The sequence below is a fragment of the Hordeum vulgare genome, chromosome 4H (genome assembly GCF_904849725.1).
Source record: "Hordeum vulgare subsp. vulgare chromosome 4H, MorexV3_pseudomolecules_assembly, whole genome shotgun sequence".
Classification (NCBI taxonomy): Eukaryota; Viridiplantae; Streptophyta; class Magnoliopsida; order Poales; family Poaceae; genus Hordeum; species Hordeum vulgare.
This window is the reverse complement of record NC_058521.1, coordinates 39438335-39458782: the sequence shown is the minus strand read 5'-3', so window position 1 is coordinate 39458782 and position 20448 is coordinate 39438335. Positions and strand designations below refer to the sequence as shown.

Here is a 20448-nt window from a genome sequence, read left to right as displayed (position 1 = left end):
GCCTAGATAAGTTTGAATGGAAAACTAGAAAACTTTTAAACTTTTAAAGAAAAGCTCATTTTAGCAACAGTTAGCTATATATAGTATATATACGCCGGCAGCGGCTTCTTAAGTTGAATGATTTTTCTGAAGTATCAAGACACCAACGAACTAAATAATGTCTACAAAATATGCTAACAAGATATGAGGGATTACAGCCTTAAGGTAAAACTAATATAATCTAAGAACTAGCGTCTCTTCTACAATAGCAATGTAGCAGATTTCAGTCCACCTATCGGTCAGTTAATCATTTAGAACATATGTGTTATAGTAGAGAAAAACGTGTCTACAATGTCGACTATCCAAAGACCTGATACCTACAGGTTTATAAAGACATTCTTAATACGTTGAAGCTTCAAAGCATATGTGTCATAGTAGAGCAAAACCTGTTTATAAACGCATTGTATAGTCATAGTCGATAATTTGGGGAAAGTATCCTCAGGTCCATATAATCCAAGGAAAGAAGCAATTGATAATCAAAATAAGTGCAGAAACGTGGTATGGATATGTTATCATCACTTCTCACAGCAAACAAAAAATGGTGTAGGAGTTTCTATTTACTTAAGACAAGACAACTATACAGCATCCATGACAAAATGTGCTGCTTACTGGACATTCGGAATAAGTAGGAGGAAATTATCATCAAATAGATCACAAACTGTCTGTCTTAATGTCAAAAACAATCATATTTGAAAACAGAAAAATAAAAATAAATGAATTAATGCTCTCTCAGACAAATGCCTCGATTGTCAACATGGTTTAATAGAATGGATTACATCAGACTCGTGATCTGTTTTCATCATCACACAAAGAACCAACTAAAAAAATTAAGAGTGGGTAGAGATACAAAAACATGACTTCAGATGCCGAAGATGCACGGTTTAATAATATACAGTATCATGAGACACCTAATAAGTGTTGATCATCACTGATGAATCAACCACAAAAACCAGCTGCAGAAAGAACAATATAGTTGATAGGTGTAAACGAGGTATAGTAAAAGGAAACTCCTTGTATGAGAGCAGCCAGTGTCGCAAAAACCCGTTTGCTTCTTGATGTCCGCCAATCTAACAAGAAACAAGGCCATGAAAGCAGACCAAGCATCAGATACCTCATGGCATCCCAAATACCACTATCCAAACAAAATTCAGTTTAGTGCTAAGATATGTATGGCCAAGTTGAATGCAAAAACCATCTCAAAGAATGGTTCGTGCTAGAATCTTAACCCAAAGTATCTCTAGGCAACGTACAGCACTGAATTACGCTACCAAGAAGTGCAACCCAGTACTCAACCTTAAAGCTGATAAAAACTTAGCAGAGTATACCTAAAGATGAAGGGGAACACTCAGCGTGTCAAAAAAGAAGGCATCATGGAATACTATAGTAATTATTATTGAACATGATATAGTAAGATACTCTCACTGGTTATTGACTGTTGTCAGTTTTCACTAAGCATAAGTGCATAATATGGAAACAATATAAGAGAAAACATACACCCTCGGATATTAAGCTATTCCAAGTATGTGAGGTATACAACTTATAGGAGCTTACATGACATTTGAACCGATAGTCCCAACGCCTAGAGCCTCGCTCACAGACCATCACATTTTGATTTCCAGCAAGTCTAATTTTCTCCGCAGAGTTGGCCATAACCTGTTAAGGTACAGCCAATACAGGATCACGTCAGCAAATGTGCAACTTAACTAGATGCGGGGCGCAACATTTTTCATTGAAAAAATATCTAATTAAGTAGCACAAGCATGTCATTGGTTGATTTGGATGCAGAAAGCTCCGTCTTGAACAATGGCTAGCCAAACTTCGGAGGAGAAATCACAGTTCAGAACTGTGAAAGACTAAACCGGAACTGATAGTTTGTTTTACAGTTAATTAGACATCATGTTGGTTTCTAATGTTGGATTAATAAAGAGTAGAATAAAAGGTCCAAACAAGCGCAATCAGCTTCAACCACGGTGCAAACGATTTTCCACAAGCGTTCTTCACAATTTCATAATCGTCGGAAACTACAAGATGACCCTGTGAATCGACTGCCCAGTAAAATGGGACGCCACCATTAGCATCCTGTAAGAAAATGGACAACCTATATAAGTTAATTTCCTTATACTACGGAGTAATTAGTGAACATGACATAATTTTGTATGTCTGTCATACTGTCTCAGTCACATTGATCTGAAATGCAGAAATGCAGAATACTAGACAGGCAACATGAAGATCAGTTCGAGTAACAGAGGGAATCGGTAGAATTCGATTTGAAGTCGACGTTGATACTATTGAGCATTCATCTTATACTGAAGTAGTATGAACCACCATCCTATGTTATCTAAATGCATATTGGGCCGGAGATGTCAAGACGAGATAAGATGAAGTTCGGGACATACTTCGAGTACGTACTAACAGTCACATGCTGAACATTGTATCACGGAAGCCCAAAGTGCAGTAAGGAAAAAATATGGACCAATCAAGGTCAGGCATTTAAAATTTTAACACAACAACTGCAACCAACTCTGAATAAAGATCCTCACTAGCAACGACAGGCAAGGTAAGTGAAGTGACAGTACATAAGAAATGACATTTCAAAATCTCCCAACAGAAAAAAGCATTGTACGATAACTTAGGTGAGAAGTTCAAAGTAACAACAGAATTTCAATCTTAAAGTTGATTGTCGTGGTCCTATTTCGTGTCGTCGAGACTTACTAGACCTCGCACGTTGTTGAACTGAATCCGGAATATACAGCACATGTTGGCAAAATGGAAATCCAAACATTCACTTATAGCAGCCATGCAGACCGAGCTAGTGCTCTGTCTTGAACGCTTGTTGAAGGCGGGGTGGACGACCTTGCGGTGGTACTTCCAGTCGTTGCCGTCAGCGAGCACCAGCCCCTTGCTGAGCAGGCGGGCGATGTGCGGGTTCCGGATGTTCTTGGGGTACATCCCGCTGCGGTTGGGGAGCACCTGCTTCACCACGTTCACGTCCGCCACACACATGCTTGGCCTGGCACCGAACCAGTACAGGAACATGCGACCTGCAGGAGACCAGAACGTAAGAGCAAGAACTAGACGACCACGGATTGGAACTTAGAAGGAATTGCGGTCTATCTGAGGTTCTCGTACCGTGGACGGGGATCCATTTGCGGAAGTGCGGCTGGACCATGGGGACGAAGTCGTGGTCGCCGATGTCCAGCGCGGCGCCGACGGTGTCTTTGCGGAGCCGCTTGATCTCGCCGAGGTTGCCGGCCAAGAAACTGTAGCCCGGTGCCCCGGCCCGCCCACGCCCTGCGTGCGGAGCTGCCGGGTGATGGCGCGCGGCCTCCACACGATGTACACCAGCGTGTTGAACACCCACGAGGCCAGCACCGCCGCCACAGCCGCCGCCACCATCCAGTCGAGATCGGATAGATGTGATGGATCCGTGGTGATGGGAAGGAGCCGAGGGCGGGGCGGAACGGAGCGGCCGGAGTTGGTGGCGCGGTGCGGAAGGGAGCTGCTAGAGCTGGTGGTGGTGGGGAGGGAAGGAAGGAGCGCTCGATCGGATCTAGAGAGGCGGCTCGATCGGATATGGAGAGGGAGAAAGGTTGGGTGGGTGGTTAGGGTTTTAGTTTTTCAAAGACGGGCTCCACCGTTGGATGTGTGCTGGTGGATGGCTCAGATCGCGTTCAATTGGATGATCCGCGTGAAGGCAGTTTTTCATCTCTCATTGGCCGACACAGAACTCGATTTTTTACCCAAATCTATAGAAAAAATTACAGAAAATATCAATTATTTGTTGCCCAATTGGACTACTTCATTTTTTTCAAAATATTATACCACTTGAGTATCAAGATGTTTTCGTGGCTAGCTAGCTTGGAGGCACAATGGCTAGACAAACATATAGCAGGTGCGGCCAAAAGCGATGATGCTTCGACCGAGAAGAAGCAACCCGCTAGCCCAGCGGCGGATCACAGCATCCACCCACGTCCGAACAAAGACAAGAACCGGACTAAAAAATCTAATAGAAGTCTCCGCGTTCCCGGATGCCCAGATCCGGCACTGGGAGGCCAGATCTCGCCTCGGGCCGCCCGACGGTGCGCGCACAGCAAGATCCACCAAGCTACTTACAAGAGAGAGAGATACATGGATCCACGAGTGACATGGCAACATAGTTAGGACATGTTACGATGTATTTATAATCGTCGTAAAAGTTATGACGATCTCATCTTATGCGGTTACGACGTTTTTGACTCACATCATCGTAATTTAGATGTAGATTTGATCCCCTCAAACGGTTTACGACGATCTCGGATGAAATCGTCATAGATTTATGACGAATTCATCAACGACATCTTAAAAAACGTCATGTATGAGCATATTTCTTGTAGTGATCCCGGTGTGCCCACTATACCTTGCTCCATTAAAGGCAACTACGTTAGAACTGCTTTATGCAACCTTGGAGCCGGTGTTAGTGTTATGCCTCTCTCTCTTTATCGTAGACTTGAACTGGATAAGTTGACACCCGTTGAAATCTCTCTGCAATTGGCCGACAAATCAACTGCTTTCCGTATCGGCATTTGCAAGGATGTGCCTGTTGTGGTTGCTAACACCACTATCTTAACAGACTTTGTTATCTTGGATATTCCTGAGGACGATGCCATGGCTGTCATCCTCGGAAGACCCTTTTAAACACTGCAGGGGCTGTTATAGATTGCAACAAAGGCAATGTCACTTTCCATGTCAATGGTAATGATCATACGGTGCACTTTCTGAAGAAACAATATCGAGTACATTGCATCAATGCTATCGAAAAAACTTCATCGATTCTTATTGGGAGCTTTGAATGCCCTATTCCTCGTGTCAAGATGAAGTATGATTTGCTTGTTGGGGAGATACACATCCCCATTGAGGTGACCTAGTGACTATTCGAAAATTCTCCGTTCTCTTTTGCGATTCGAAAAGTTTTGTCGAGGGGATTTGATCAACCCCATTGACAGATTTCTTTCGATGACCATGAGATGGATGAATCAAGGAGTCACAAACCTCTGTTCGAAGCTTTCACTTTAGGTTGCTTAGAAGAAAAATGATAGATTTAGTTTATTTTTCCCTGTTTTCTGTTTTAGCGTCCGGTAGAAAAGTACCTCAAAAATAAAAGTTCTCCGAACGTCCTGAAAATCAAGTATGGTTTTTTCTGGAATTTTTAAAAAATTCTAAGACAAAGAGCTTGTTTGGGGGCTGCACTAGTGGGCCACAAGCCCTTGGGGCGCGGGCACCCCCCTGGCCGCGCCACCCAGGCTTGTGAGGCCCACAGGCACCCCCTCCACTCAATCTTGCTCTCATTTGGTTCTCCTACCTCCAGAAAAAATCGTTTTGCAGCTCAAACCCGTGTTCTTGCTCCTCTTGCTGGGATTTTCGATCTCTTTGCTCAAAGCACCATTCTCCGAACTGTTTTGGGGAAATTACTCCTTGGTAAGTGACTCCTCCATTGGTCCAATTAGTTTTTTCTCTAGTGCCTTATACTCCGCGTATTTTTGCTACCTTGGTGACCATGTTCTTGAGCTTTGCATGCTGATTTTAGCTGGTCCCAAGTAGTTTTGATGCGTAATATGGCCTCTAGGCACTTGTTGGAGTAGTTTCTACTAGTTTAGTTGAGCCTTGTTCACTTTTCCTTTGGGTCACTGAAAATTTCAGAAAAGGAAGATGTTCAGGAGAAGCTTTCATGGTGGTTCCTCAAGCAAGAGAGGTCCCCGTCTTGCGATTCGGGAGCCTGATCCTTACCAACCTAGGGACGCGCAGGTACAACCATGTGAATGGCCTTCTGATGAATTTATGATTGAGGCAGGTTTCAAAGATGAGTTTGATGCACTTGTTCGCAACGTCGGACTCGAAGAATTCATCTCTGATAAATGTGAACAGTATGTTGCTTTCACTGCCTCTTTTGTTCGTAGATTCAAATTTTCAGCTGGCCATGAGACATCGGTATTGTTTGATCTCTATGATAAATCGTATACAATGGATTTAGAGGATTTCAATAGAATTTGCAAAATACCTATTTGGGGTAGCCTCAATGATCCTCCTAAATCTTCGGTTAGAGATTTTTGCTCTGGTATTACAGTTGGAGAAACTAGAGACATTACGCAAGCTACCATGGGGAGTATTCATTTTCCTGCCTTGCATTATTTTGCCCTCTTCATAGGCAGATGCATTAATGGCAAGATTGAGCATTGTCACCTCTGCGCATCCGACCTTAGTATCCTTAAGAGCGCAGTGACGGGTGTCAAAAGCTTCAACATGGGAGCTATAATAGCAAGGAGGCTGAATAAGAATGCTAATGAAGGGGATTTCTTTGGAGGGATCTATGCCACTCGCATAGCAAATTTTCTTGGAGTACCCATCCGCGAAGGAGATCCCCAACTCCATACAGCTTTCCTTGACCGTGTCGCTTTGACACGCTACCAGTTTCTTGAGAGGGATGACGAATCCCTCCTATACCATTTGATATTTAATCGACAGCGTGTTTTCCATATTACCCTTCCTCCTCCTACCTTCTTTGACTTTCAGGTAAAACGGAGATATTACATAACCAGAGGAGAGGCAGAGGAGTATGAGAGGGAGGCAAAGGCTGCTCGTCTCCGTGAGGCAGCTATTCAGGCAGTGGCCGCAGCGCTCCCGTATAACCCCCATTATGATTTTGGGTTTCCCTAGGACCATCCTTGGGAGTAGACCAACTTAGGCCAAAAGCCTAAGCTTGGGGGAGTACGTGTTCTCACCGACTTTACATTCTTGCTTATGCTTTCACTTTGTCCGTCGGTGTTCACACTTTTCCACTGTATCATCCATGCTAGTTTATTTTCTTTTTCTCGTTTTCTTTTTGTGTGTCTGTCTAGTTTGAGAAAAAGCCAAAAATATTTTCCTTTTCTTCTTTTGCTTGTTGGGAGCTTTCCCGTGTAGATAGTTTTCTTTTTCTTTGGGTCAAGGTAGAAGACCATGTTTACAATGTTTAGTGGCTCTTGCATGCATACCTGTTTAGCTTTCAAAGAGCCATATTACTTTGTCTTCTCCTTTGTGCTTGCCTGCAGATTCCAGCTTTAGTCCAATGCACGAGCACTCTTATTATTGTTCACATCGTTTGGTCATGCAAGTGAAAGGCAATAATGACGATATGTGATGAAGTGACTTAGCCTGGAAAAGCTCGTATGAACTCGATCTATTTTGTTTTTGTAAATATGACTAGCTCACTGTTCCTAGTTTAGCTTTGTTGTGAGAGAAACATGTTTGCAATGACAACTTAGAGATCATAGTTGCTTATGCCATGCTTACTTAGCTAGGAGCTTATAATGGTTTGTCTTGGTTGCCACATGAATTTTGAGATGACTATGATGTAGTATGATAGGATGGTATCCTCCTTTGAATGTTTCAAGTGGCTTGACTTGGCGCATGTTCACGCATGTAGTTGAAACAAAATCAACATAGCCTGTATGATGTTCATGTTCATGGTGATTTATGACCTACTCATGCTTGCACTCAATGTTAGTTAATCTCAATGCATTTTGATGACTGTTGTCGCTCTCTAGTTGGTCGCTTCCCAGTCTTTTGCTAGCCTTCACTTGTACTAAGCGGGAATACTGCTTGTGCATCCACTTCCATAAACCCGAAGTTGTGCCATATGAGTCCACCATACCTACCTATGTGCGGTATCTACCTGCCGTTCCAAGTAAATTTGCATGTGCCATTCTCTAAACCTTCAAGAAATAATCTGTTTTGCATGCCCGAACCGCTCATGTGGTGACAGGGGGCTATTGGTATCTTCCATGCTAGGCTTGTTATCCTAGATATGTGTTTATTCACTATCATTCATGAGAAAGGGGCCGGTAATTGGAATTCCCAGTTCCATGCTCAAATCGAAAAGATAATTGCAAACAAAACTTCCCCAGGATTGATGTTGGTATGGACGGTACCCGAGGATTCGGCTAGCCGTGGAGTGTGATTGATTAGTGGTGGGGGAATCAAAACTTTAATTTTCTGTTTGGGAACCGCCTATAGCATGTGTAGCGTGGAATATGTTGAGAACTCTTAGTCATTGCGTTGACAATGAAAGAATGCTACCCAAAATTATTATCTCTGTTTTCAAAGCTTGAGCTCTCGCACCTCTGCAAATCAATGCTTCCCTCTGCGAAGGGCCTGTCTATTTATGTTCCTGTTGAGTCATCCTCCTCTTACAAAAGCACCAATTAGAGAGCACCTCTCTCATTTTATGCTTTTCTTTTAACTGTGTTGAGTATGATTGTGACTGGATCTTCATTTCCATGAATTACAATGTTTAATCAGCCCTTGGTCTTTGAAGGTGCTCTGCATTTATGTTTTGTGGTCTCAGAAAGAGCTAGCGAGGTACCATCTATTCGTACTGCTTCATGTTGTTTTGATTGAAGTGCTGACACTTGAGGCTTATTATTATTTTCTTGCTAGTTGATTATGCCATTGATATGAGTTTACCGTGAGACCTAGATGTCATTTGCTTTTGTGGTTTGCTTGTGATCTTGCTGAAACTCTGGATATGAGTTAGACATAGTTGCAACAACAAGATCAAACAGAGTTCGTCAAAGTTTTTCTTTTGTCTCTTTCAGTTTGTCAATTGAATTGCTTGAGGACAAGCAAGGCTTTAAGCTTGGGGGAGTTGATACGTCTCTGTCGTATCTACTTTTTTTTGAATCTTTTGCCCTTGTTTTGGACTCTAATTTGCATGATTTGAATGAAACTAACCCAGACTGACGATGTTTTCAGAAGAATTACCATGGTGTTGTTTTTGTGCAGAAATAAAAGGTCTCGGAATGTCCTGAAAATTTATGGAGAATTTTTCTGGAATAAAATAAAAATACTTGCGCAAAGATCCACTGGAGGAGGCGTGCTAGTGGGCCATAAGCCCACAGGCTGCGACCAGGGGGCCACCCCCCTGGCCGCGCCGTGAGGGGTTGTGGGGCCCACGTGGCACCACGGCCTCCAAACTCAACTCTATATCATTTGTCTCGCCCGGAAAAAAATCAAAGAGAAGGTTTCATCATGTTTTACGATACGGAGGCGCCGCCACCTCCTGTTGTTCATCTGGAGGGCAAATCTGGAGTCCGTTCTGGGCTCCGGAGAGGGGAAATCGTCGCCATCGTCATCATCAACCTTCCTCCATCGACAATTCCATGATGCTCTTCATCGTTCATGAGTAATCTCATCGTAGGCTTGCTGGGCGGTGATGCTTGGATGAGATCTATCATGTAATCGAGTTAGTTTTGACGGGGATTGATCCCTAGTATCCACTATGTTCTAGATTGATGTTGCTACTACTTGGCTATGCTTAATGCTTGTCACTAGGGCCTGAGTGCCATTCAGATCTGAACCTACTATGTTGTCGCCAATATATGTGTGTTTTAGATCCTATCTTGCAAGTTGTAGTCACCTACTATGTGTTATGACCCGGCAACCCCGGAGTGACAATAGCCGGAACCACTCCCGGAGATGACCATAGTATGAGGAGTTCATGTATTCACCAAGTGTTAATGCGTTGGTACGGTTCTTTATTAAAAGGAGAACCTTAATATCCCGTGGTTTCCATTAGGACCCCGCTGCCACGGGGGGGATGGACAATAGATGTCATGCAAGTTCTTTTCCCTAAGCACGTATGGCTACATACGGAATACATGCCTACATTAGATGGACGAACCAGAGCTAGTTACTTATCTCTCTGTGTTATAGATGTTACATGATGAATCACATCTGTCATACTCATCCATCACCGATCCACTACCTACGAGTCTTTTACTACTGGTCCTTGCTACGTTACTTTGTCTAGGCTTGTCCCTTGCTACAAAAGGGATTGGGCCACTTTGCTGCTACTGTTGCTACTGTTGTTACTTTGCTGCTGCTGCTACTGTTGTTCCTTGCTACTTCATTGTTACTTGTTGCAAGATCCTTTTCCGACACTGTTGTCGGGGAAGAATAGTTTCTCGCCCACGTGCAACCTACTGGCGCCATTGATACAACCGTTAGGAATAGTCTGCCGTCAACAGATCGTTTCTGGCACCGTTGCTATCATACTACTTTGCTACTGATACTTTGCTTGCATACACTAATCTTTCAGGTGTGGTTGAATCTGACAAACTCAACTGCTAATACTTGAGAATATTCTTTCGCTTCTCCTTTGGCAAACCAACAAATTTGGGTTGAATACTCTACCCTCGAAAACTGTTGCGATCCCCTACACTTGTGGGTTATCAGTCATGAATTATCAAAATCACCAAGGGAGCATATGTGCTTTCAATGGAATGAGTAAAGACACTTGCCGGTAACAAGATCGAACTAGGTATGAAAATACCGGTGATCGAATCTCGGGCAAGTAACATACCGATGGACAAAGGGAACAGTATACTGGATTCATTGAATCCTTGACATCGTGGTTCGACCGATAAAGATCTTCGTAGAATATGTAGGAGACAATATGAGAATCCAGTTCCCGCTATTGGTTATTGACCGGAGAGTGTCTCAGGTCATGTGTGCATAGTTCTCGAACTCGCAGGGTCTGCATATTTAAGTTTGGTGACGATTAGGTATTGTTGAGTTATGAATGATGCTGGCCGAAGGTTGTTCGTAGTCCCAGATGAGATCCTGCACGTCATGAGTAGCTTTGGAATGGTCCGTAGGTAAAGATTGATATATGGGAAGTTCCGTGTTGGTCACCGGAAATAGTTCACGCGTCACTGGTAGCGTACCGGGGGTGCCGGAAGGGTTTCACGGGTCCACCGGAAGGGGCCACCAGCCCCGGAGGGGACACATGGGCTGTGAGGGATGCACACCAGCCCCTAGTGGGTTGGGCACACCTCCCCACCTAAGGTCCATGAGATCTGGGCTGGTGGAGGGCCAACCTTAGAGGGGCGCCACCCTAACTTGGGTGGCAAGCCACCCCTAGGGCAGCCGCCCCTCCCTCTCTTGGTCGTCGCCCCTCCTAGGAGGGGAACCCTAGGGTTCAGCCTCTCCTCCCTTCCCCTATATATAGTGGAGAGGGGAGAGTGCTGCAACAACCCAACACCATGGCGCAGGCCTGTCTCTCCCAGAGATCAGTTTTCTCCACTAGATCGGTTTCGGTATTGCTTGGCGAAGCCCTGTCGGAATAGCTCCACCACCACCGTCACCATGCCGTCGTGCTGACGGAGAACTCATCTACCTCTCCACCCTCTCTTGCTGGATCAAGGAGGTGGAGAAAGTCATCAAGTTGTACGTGCGCTGAACACGGAGGTGCCCATGTGATGCTCCCCAACAGTGCCGCCGTCTTGAGGCAGAAACCTGCGCAGAGGCCGTTTTGCTCTCCGGCAGAGCGATTCCGCCGGAGGAATTCTTCTCCGGTAGGGGGAAATGGAAGTCATCGTCATCACCAACGCTTCCTCCTTCTTGGGAGGACCAATCTTCATCAACATCTTCACCAGAACCATCTCATCTCCAACCCTAGTTCGTCACATGTATTCAATCTTTGTCCCAAGACCTCATATTGGCACCTATGGGTTGCTAGTAGTGTTGATTACATCTTTTAGTTGATGCTTGTTGGATTACTTGGTGGAAGACATAATGTTCAGATCCTTAATCATATTTGTTACATCTCTGATGATGAACATGTTGATGAGGTGTGAGTAGTTAATATTGTTCATGAGTACATGGGAGAAATTTGGTTCTTAGTAATCATATAAATTTGGCATTGATTTGATATTTTGATGATATGTATGTTGTTACTTCCTTTCGTGGTGTCATGTGAATGTCGACTACATGACACTTCACCATTGTTATGGTCCTAAAGGAAGTCATTGTGGAGTAACAAGTAGATGATTGGTTGCGAGAGTGACATAAGCTTAAACCCCAGTCTATGTGTTGCTTCATAAGGGGCTGATTTGGATCGTCATGTTTCATGCTATAGTTAGATTTATCTTAATTCTTCTTTCGTAGTTGTGGATGCTTGCGAGAGGGGTTAAACATAAGTAGGTTGTTAGTTCAAGTAAGAACAACACCTTACCACCGGTCCACCCACATATGAAATTATCAAAGTAGCGAACGTGAATCAACTTAATACGATAAACATGATTAGACAGAAATTCGCATGTGTCCTCGGGAGCACTTGCTTTATATAAGGGTATTTTCAGGCTTGTCCTTTGCTACAAAATGGTTGGTCTACCTTGCTGCACCTTTGTTACTATTGTTACTTGTCACTTGTTACGAATTACCTTGCTACAAAACTATCTATCACTATTACTTACACCACTTGCAGAGAATACCATGCTAAAAATTGCTTATCATTTCCTTCTGCTCCTCGTTGGGTTCGATACTCTTAACTATTGAAAGGACTACGATTGATCCCCTATACTTTTGGGTCATCAAGACTCTTTTCTGATGCCGTTGCCGGGGAGTGAAGTGCCTTTGGTAAGTGGAAATTGGTAACGAAACATTTTTTATACGTGCTGAAATTTATTGTTGCTTGTCACTATGAACGATCACCCTTTGCATGGCTTGTTTGGGCATCTTCACCTCAAACGGAAGTTGAGGAAATTATCCCTCAACCTGCTGAACCTAGTGAAAATATTTATTATGAGATTCCCTCGGGTATGGTATAGAAACTTTTGGCTAATCCTTAGAACGGTTCAACTCATCCTGATTATTGTTTAATATATGTCGATGAGATTTGTGGATTGTTTAAGCTTTCAGGTTTACCCGAAAACCAAGTCAAGAAGGAAGTTTTCCCTTTACCTTTGGTGGCAAAAGCATTATTGTGGTACAAGCTATTGGATGATATTGGATCATGGGATTGGAATCTCTTGAAATTGGAATTTCATCAGAAATTTTATCCTTTGCATTTGATTCACAATGACCTGAATTTTATTTATTATTGTTGGCATCATGAAGGAGAAAGCATCGCTCAAGCTTGGGGGAGGCTTAAATCTATGATGCACACTTGCCCCAATCATGAGCTCTCAAGGGAATTGATCATACAAAAAATTTATGCTTGGCCCACTCATGATGATCAAACATTGCTCGACAGTTGTGCGATTGGCTCCTACATGAAGGAGACTATTGAATTCAGACAGAACCTTCTAGAATAGATTAAACGCAATTCTGAAGACTGGGAACTTGATAGAGGTAAGGCTTCAGGTAAAAAATTTAAGTTTGATTGCATTAAATCTTTCATGGAGACTTCTCCTTTTCATGAGTTCAACAACAAATATGGCCTTGATCCTGATATGGTAGCTACCTTCTGTGAAACTTTTGCCACTTACATTGATCCTCCTAAGGAGAAGTGGTTTAAATTCCATCCTCCTACTGAAAAATTACAAGATGAACTTGTTGAAACAAAGAAGGAAGAAAAAATTATTAACCATGTAGACCCAGTTGTTCCTGCTGCTTACATTGACAAACCCCCTTTTCCTGTTAAGATTAGAAAGCATGCTAGGGATGCAAAAGTGGTTAACAAAAGTCATGTTAGGACACCTACACCTTGTCAGCAAATTAATGTTGACCCTAAGGTTGCCATGGTTAAAGATCTCTTAGCTGATACATTGATGGGCAAGTTATTTACCTTTGTGATGGAGCTGTTAGAATTGCAAAGCATGTTAGAAATAAATAAGATGAACTTGATAAGAATAAACTAGTGGTAGGCATATGTGTTATCTTAGTTAAGATTGGAGAACACTATTATCATGGCCTCTTTGATCTAGATGCTAGCATTAATGCTATACCTTTTACTCTATATAAAGAAATTATGCATGACTAGTCGCCAACCCGTGCACTCGCACGGGATAGCAATATAAAAATGTATTCATGGTTTTCCATAATTCAAGACTTTTTTTAATATTTCAAGTAAAGCATGCATTACTTTATTGGATCGACAAAATTATAATAAAGACTTATATGCATTTATTAAATTGTGTCATGTCGGTATGTTCACTCGGAATCTTGTTTTCTACCATTGCTTTGCTTCACGTGTTAGATCCTTATGGACAATTCTTTGAATTTTTTGTATAACAACTACTTTGATGTAACTCGGCCTATTTATCACTAACATATATACCGATGTATATATTATTTTTTGTTGATTTTCTTGATATTCATTTTTATATACACATGCTCATGTAAGTATACTTAGAGAATGTTTGCATCATAGCTAACTTTTACACATCCATGTTTAGGCAAAGGGTTCCTTATAAAAAATGTGGCGAAGGCTAACAAAATCCTGCGCATAACTCCAGCAAATTTTGCGGAAGGTTGATTATAACTTATGTCACTTACAATAGGACTACTCAAGTGCATGAAATCGCAACATGCATTTGTTGGAGGTGAAATTTATATTTTACAGTTGGTGCCCATTATTAATTTTAATATATGTATATTATTTTACTTCTGTCTTTGTGTGTATGAAATCTAAAACATGTGATTTGAACATTACCTAATCTTGATATTTGGCTTGTATATTCTCTTTATCGAGATACTTTCTTTGTAAACATGGAATTTCATGCTATTTTTAAATAAGAATGAAGACATGTTTATCAGAGCGCCTTTAAATAGTAATACATATTTCTTAAAGTAAATAATTAGAGCGAAAAGTTTTCTTAGGACGTCCTATTGGTAGCATGCTATTTTTCTTTGTTGAAAATATTTTTACCATGATGTTTTGCAAAGTATATACCAACAAAATGTCATCAACATATATGTTCATATGTGCCATTCACGAAAAAGACAAATACGTAAACAAAATTTGTCATTTTTAGTGGTTTTGTTTGTGCCAGAATTTTGTATTCTTTGTGTTGCCTACAAAGATCATATGATTTTATGAAACTTTTGCATATATGTAGAGAACATACATATGTAGTTTCAGAAGAGAAAAAATCCATTTAAATAGTATTTTCGAATTGCTTTCAAATTTTGTGCTCCTTGGAGCCTTTCCTCCAAAAGTCCAAAATGTTGCTCTCACGATCCGAGACCATAGATAACAGCAGTAATTGTAACCTGCACGAATATTATGAATAAGTATATGCTATATCATACATCAATGGGATGCATACAATTAAGGATGGAACAAAAAAGATAATTCATGCATGCAATGACGTGATTAAGAAGGGAATGCATAAAGATGACCATGTGATGCGACCACACTTACCGTGTACATGATCTTAGCCCATCAACATCTTGCATTACTGTATCTTCCCATTGCTGGTCATTTTCCAGCAGAAAGCCTAGTGCTGAAATTGGTGCCATAGAATTCTGGCACCCAACAATAGGAAGAACCATTGATGTATCTCGATCGCACACGTTAATGTGAAACATCCAGATTATCCATACTCAGCATGAAAATTTAATAATTCGTTTTAAAACATCCTGCATTACCCTAGCTACTATGACTGTGAGACATTTTCAGCCAACCGCTGTTTAAACTAATATAAGAACGAATCATAAAGCCTCAAGAATAATACCTTATTGATTTAGTTTTCTTTCACATGCGCATTAGTTTATATTATTAGGTGATTCTTGGACATAAACCAATATGATAAAGCCAAAGCATGTACAATGGAATACATGATCATAAGTTGAGTCAAACAAAACACTACGTCCTTCGGCGCGGCGAAGAGTTTTCAAAAAAGAAACTAATAACTAATAAATGCTACATTCCGCTGCAACAAGTCCTCACGTGTGTTGGATGATGACGCCCTCCACTCTTTGATAATCTTTTTGAAAAGCACCGAAAATGTATGCTTGCTGAACTTTGCATCTTCCACATGAGCGTCCTCTGGGGGAGACTTTTCCCACCACACTAGTCATTGATCAACATGAAGATTGTGTCGAGGAAGGTAGCATACTTGGAGAACCATGAGTGTACAAGTTGTAAAAGTACCGTCATGTAGGATCGAGCGTATGTCTAGGGGAGGGGGGAGGGGGTGATTAGACTACTTCATCAAATGAATTACCTAAAATTTTCCCAATTTTATCGGTAGACATGTTTTAGAGATTTTACCAAGTCTAACATACCCTACACATGCAAGTCTACGAGTTGTGCAGTGTAAAGTAAAGACATTGCAAGTGAACGTAAAGGGAGGGATAGGAAGATCAAACAAAATGAAGATTATGATAGGTGGTGTTATCGTACGTCCACGTTGATGGAGACTTTAACCTACAAAGTGTAACGGTTGCGCGAATCCATAGAGGGATCCACCCACGAACGGTCCACGAAAAAGCAACCTTGTCTATGCCACCATGGCTTACGTCCACGAAGGACTATCCTCACTCGGGGTAGATCTTCACGAAGTAGGTGATCTCCTTACCCGTACAAACTTGGTTCAGCCTCACATGATCTGAAAACTCCAAAGCGATACCTAACCAATCTAGGAGACACTACTCTCCAAAATGTAATAGATGTTGTCTTGATGATGAACTTGGGGAGGCTAGAAATCAAGGATCGCTTGTGCTTCAAAAGATAGTCTCCTCAACACTCAATCACTCTCTCATAGATTTTTTTTTCTTGGTAGAAGAGGAGGATTGGGTGGAAAGCAACTTGGGGAGGCTAGAAATCAAGGATCTATTGGTTGGATTGGAATCCCTTGATTTCAACACATGAGTACGTGGTTCTCTCTCAAAATATGAATGGTGGAAGTGTTGGTTCATTCTGAAGGCTCTCTCCATGAGTGAGAGGGTGGTGGAGGGCTGGAGGAGTATATACAGTCTTCACAAAAAATGCAACTCTTACAACATTATTGCCCAACTCGGTGACACCGAATAGACATCTCGGTGCTACCGACTAGTGCAAAAAGCCCCAAATTTTGGCTTTTCGGTGAACAAAACTTCTCGGTGAGACCGATTCGGCTGTCCCCTGGGCAGTTCCATCACTTCAGTGGCTCCAAAAATGAAATCTCGGAAATTCTGAAACTCAAAATCTGGACCATAGAAACTTGGTCACTGTTTTTCAGTTCCACCGAATGTAGTATCGTTACATGGAGAAATTAGGGTTTGGCTTAGGGTTATGTCTAGGAGTGACACGGTGAGACCAAAGGGGAAATCTTGGTGGAACCAGAATGGCAGTTTAGAGGTTTGGACAGAATTCTTTGTGAGGAAATGTTTGAGGCTTTTGTTGGCATATTTCTAAGCACTTGAGCAACGAGATCATCAGTACATCATCCCCTCTTAATAGTATTGGCTTTCCTATGAAGTCAATGTGATAAAATCACTTGAAGCAAAATATAGAGTATTCAAGCTTTTGCCAATATGATTATTTTGCATCCAAGGGGCTCCTCATCATATCTCCTAGCCATTCCATTTATTGAATTTTTCCTGAAATATACCTCATTAGCATGTTAGTTCAATGAGCTATATGTTATAATTAATTGCTAAAAACACCAAGAGAGAATTTGTGTTTTCAATCTCCCCATTTTCGGTAATTGATGACACCATATAGATCAACTTCGATAATGGATATAATCAATGCATAATATCATCGCTTTGATAAGTATGTGATAAGCAAGAGCTCCCCCTAAATTTGTGCATTATTTTGCAAGTGCACAATCGATTAGGATCATGGGTCACTTTTCCATGTCACATACATTTTGATGGAGTGCATAAAATGATATGAATGGATTGCAATGCACACATCACCAAGCAAACAGGTGAATGATCATATTATATGTCATATAGACACGCAATAGTAGAATCAACCATAAAGCATATGATCAAACACGGCATAGTTCAAATCATGAGACGAGCAAAAATAAACCAAATGTATCTAGAACGACCAAGAGAATCAAAACAAAATGCAACACACAATCTCTCAAAGCCCTGTGATCTATACAAATTCTCCCCCTTTGGCAACAAGTTACCAAAAAATTTGAAGCATATAGAGCTAAACATCGCTTTGCGCTGGATCCCCTCCACGTGGAAATGAAGTCCGCTGACTTGCTGCTCTGGTGGTCATCGAAGGAGTTGAGAGAAGTGTGTCGGCGAATGCTTCTGCTCACATCTGCTGGGCTGGTGGAGTGGAAATTGGAGGAGCATGTGCTACTAGGCAGTGGCATCCTTCTTGGCATATCATCTGCGATTAACTTCTATTGCTTGGCAGGAGGAGGGTTAGCCCCAGGTTCTTCCCCTCTTGTTCTTCTGGATCCACATACATAAAAGAATGTATGCATGTCACATGCACAATCCTCTTCCTTTCTCTCTTCTTTCCTAGCTTCTTAGCTGACTCAGGCATCTTCCTAGTAACACCTCTTTATGTTCTCTTAACTTGATTCTTGGAGGTAACTTCTTGGAGCTCAAAGTCCTCACCATCATCGTCTAAATTTATCTTCCTTCTAGCCCTGGTTGCAGCCTTTGGAAGACTAGGGGAACTTCTTTCTCCCTCATGATAGGGGAGCAACTACAATAAAAGAAGCGCCTAAGGTGGAAGAGTAGAAAAACGAATCATCGCCATGAGATGGAAGATGACTGGTACAAATTGAGTGGATGGTTCTGGTGTAAATTTATTCAAAAACCCATGCTAGTAGTTACATATGGAAGATAAATTTTGCAATAACCACCCCAAATTTTTAATATAACAATCATTTTATTCCTCATAAATAACACAACTTCTCAGATTTGTACCGGTACACAAAAGTTGCATATGTACCGTATGGAACTTGATGTATATTTGATTTCATTAAACACTAAAATGTATGTGAACATGATCAGGAAATATTTTAAGACATGGGAAAATTAATCCATACACTTCAGGTCATAACTAAATATACCTTTTAAGTTGGATGATCCTAGACAGAACATAAGAGACACACATACGTATAAAGTGTTACATAGCATGAGAGGGTCTTTCTTGGGACATCACAAACAACACTAAGTATGAAGGATTAAAGTAATCACCGATGAAAAGCGTGTCGTTAGAATTTGCATCAAGTTTTGCTTTGTTAATTGTACACAACAGAAAAGCTACATCCTTTTGCCTTCGGTACTAGTGCCTCTTCCCTATCGATCCTCTTGTGTTGGAAGATGTCAGACCTCGTAAATAAGATTCAGTTAGCACATATGAATGCAAGTGTAATGAATTCATATTTCATTTTAAATAATAATTATCTAATGAAATGCATATGCCTAAACAATGATTTTCACGTACCGCATGGAAGGAAAATTATAGACATACTAGTCGCAAAACACAATCTAAGTGCTTCTATGTTGGACAAAGAAGCCACTGTACAGTTTAATCACTCCAGAGAAGCCATGAGTTCGAGAAGAACAATATTACCTAGAACCAGTGAACCAAAAATAATAGGTTGTTTTTCTTTTCAAAAGATGAAGATGCTTCGGTTGCACAATTTGTTCCACGGGATGAGCTCTCACAAAACTTTCGCCTACCTCTCTTAATGGAAGGAAGTGAGGCATTTCAACAACTAAAAGAGTCTCTGGAACTTATCCATATTGAGCCTCTTTCCTGTGGCGAGTGGATGTTCTTGTCGGGACCCCGATCCTAAGCCATACAACTCCAGCATGTACACATCATATCACTTTGTGGCCTCACGCACGGTAATCACCCCGGTTGCCACCTTACCTTGGCCGGGACCGTTTGCGTCTTTTGGTTCACGTATATGACTATGTTGTCAGCAATCATATGTCAAAGAACCTGGGTCGACATGGCTAGTTATGAACCCAAGTGGCACATCTGTACAGGGACAGGCATACATAACCCAGCAAGGCAGGTGTCGGTCATCAGCGAGTGTAGACGAGTCGTAGCAAGCTACAGGGACTCCATTTCATCGCGTGACATTTCCCCGTGGGGACAGACACAGCAACCAAGAAGGATACATGCCGGTCAATCAATGTGTCCGGAGCAGTAGCAAGCTACCAAGGCTCGGTGGAAGCACAAAGAGGCATTTCCCGGTATGGAGTACTACTCAAGGCACACAACTAGGTGTCGAATCCCACACATACCAATGCATTGCAAACGTACACACAATATGCACGATATGTGTAGATACAACATGGCATCACAACATAACTCTACAACACATCATTTATTTAATAGACTCCGAAGAGCCAACTTAGTTTAATGTTACAAACCAAAGGGGTCACATGACCCAACATTCAGAGCATACAAGCATCAAGCGGAAGGTACATGTCTGGGTACAGACATCTACTAAAAGCGGTTGGAAGAGCCTAAAAGCTACAACGACCCTACCATAGGAGCCAGATCACTGTCTGGGTTCCCAAACTAAACCATCGATGTTAACGTCAAGAGATAACGTAGAGAGAGCGACGTCTATTCTGCAAAAAATGTGAATAAGCAACAGTGAGTACGAAGGTACTCAGCAAGTCTTACATCAGTGCTAACTACATATGCATCAAGTATCAATGAACGGAATTTGTGGGGTTTATTGCAGA

The 20448-nt window shown here is 41.8% G+C and overlaps 1 non-coding gene and 1 pseudogene across 1 annotated transcript; both read right to left on the bottom strand.

Annotated features, from left to right (window-relative positions):
* Positions 1 to 413: 413 nt before the first annotated feature.
* LOC123451546 lies at positions 414 to 487 on the bottom strand (annotated as a pseudogene).
* A 276-nt stretch (positions 488 to 763) lies between these two features.
* LOC123451656 lies at positions 764 to 852 on the bottom strand. Its single transcript, XR_006632483.1, has one exon. It is a non-coding gene; the product is annotated as a small nucleolar RNA SNOR75 (small nucleolar RNA).
* Positions 853 to 20448: the final 19596 nt, after the last annotated feature.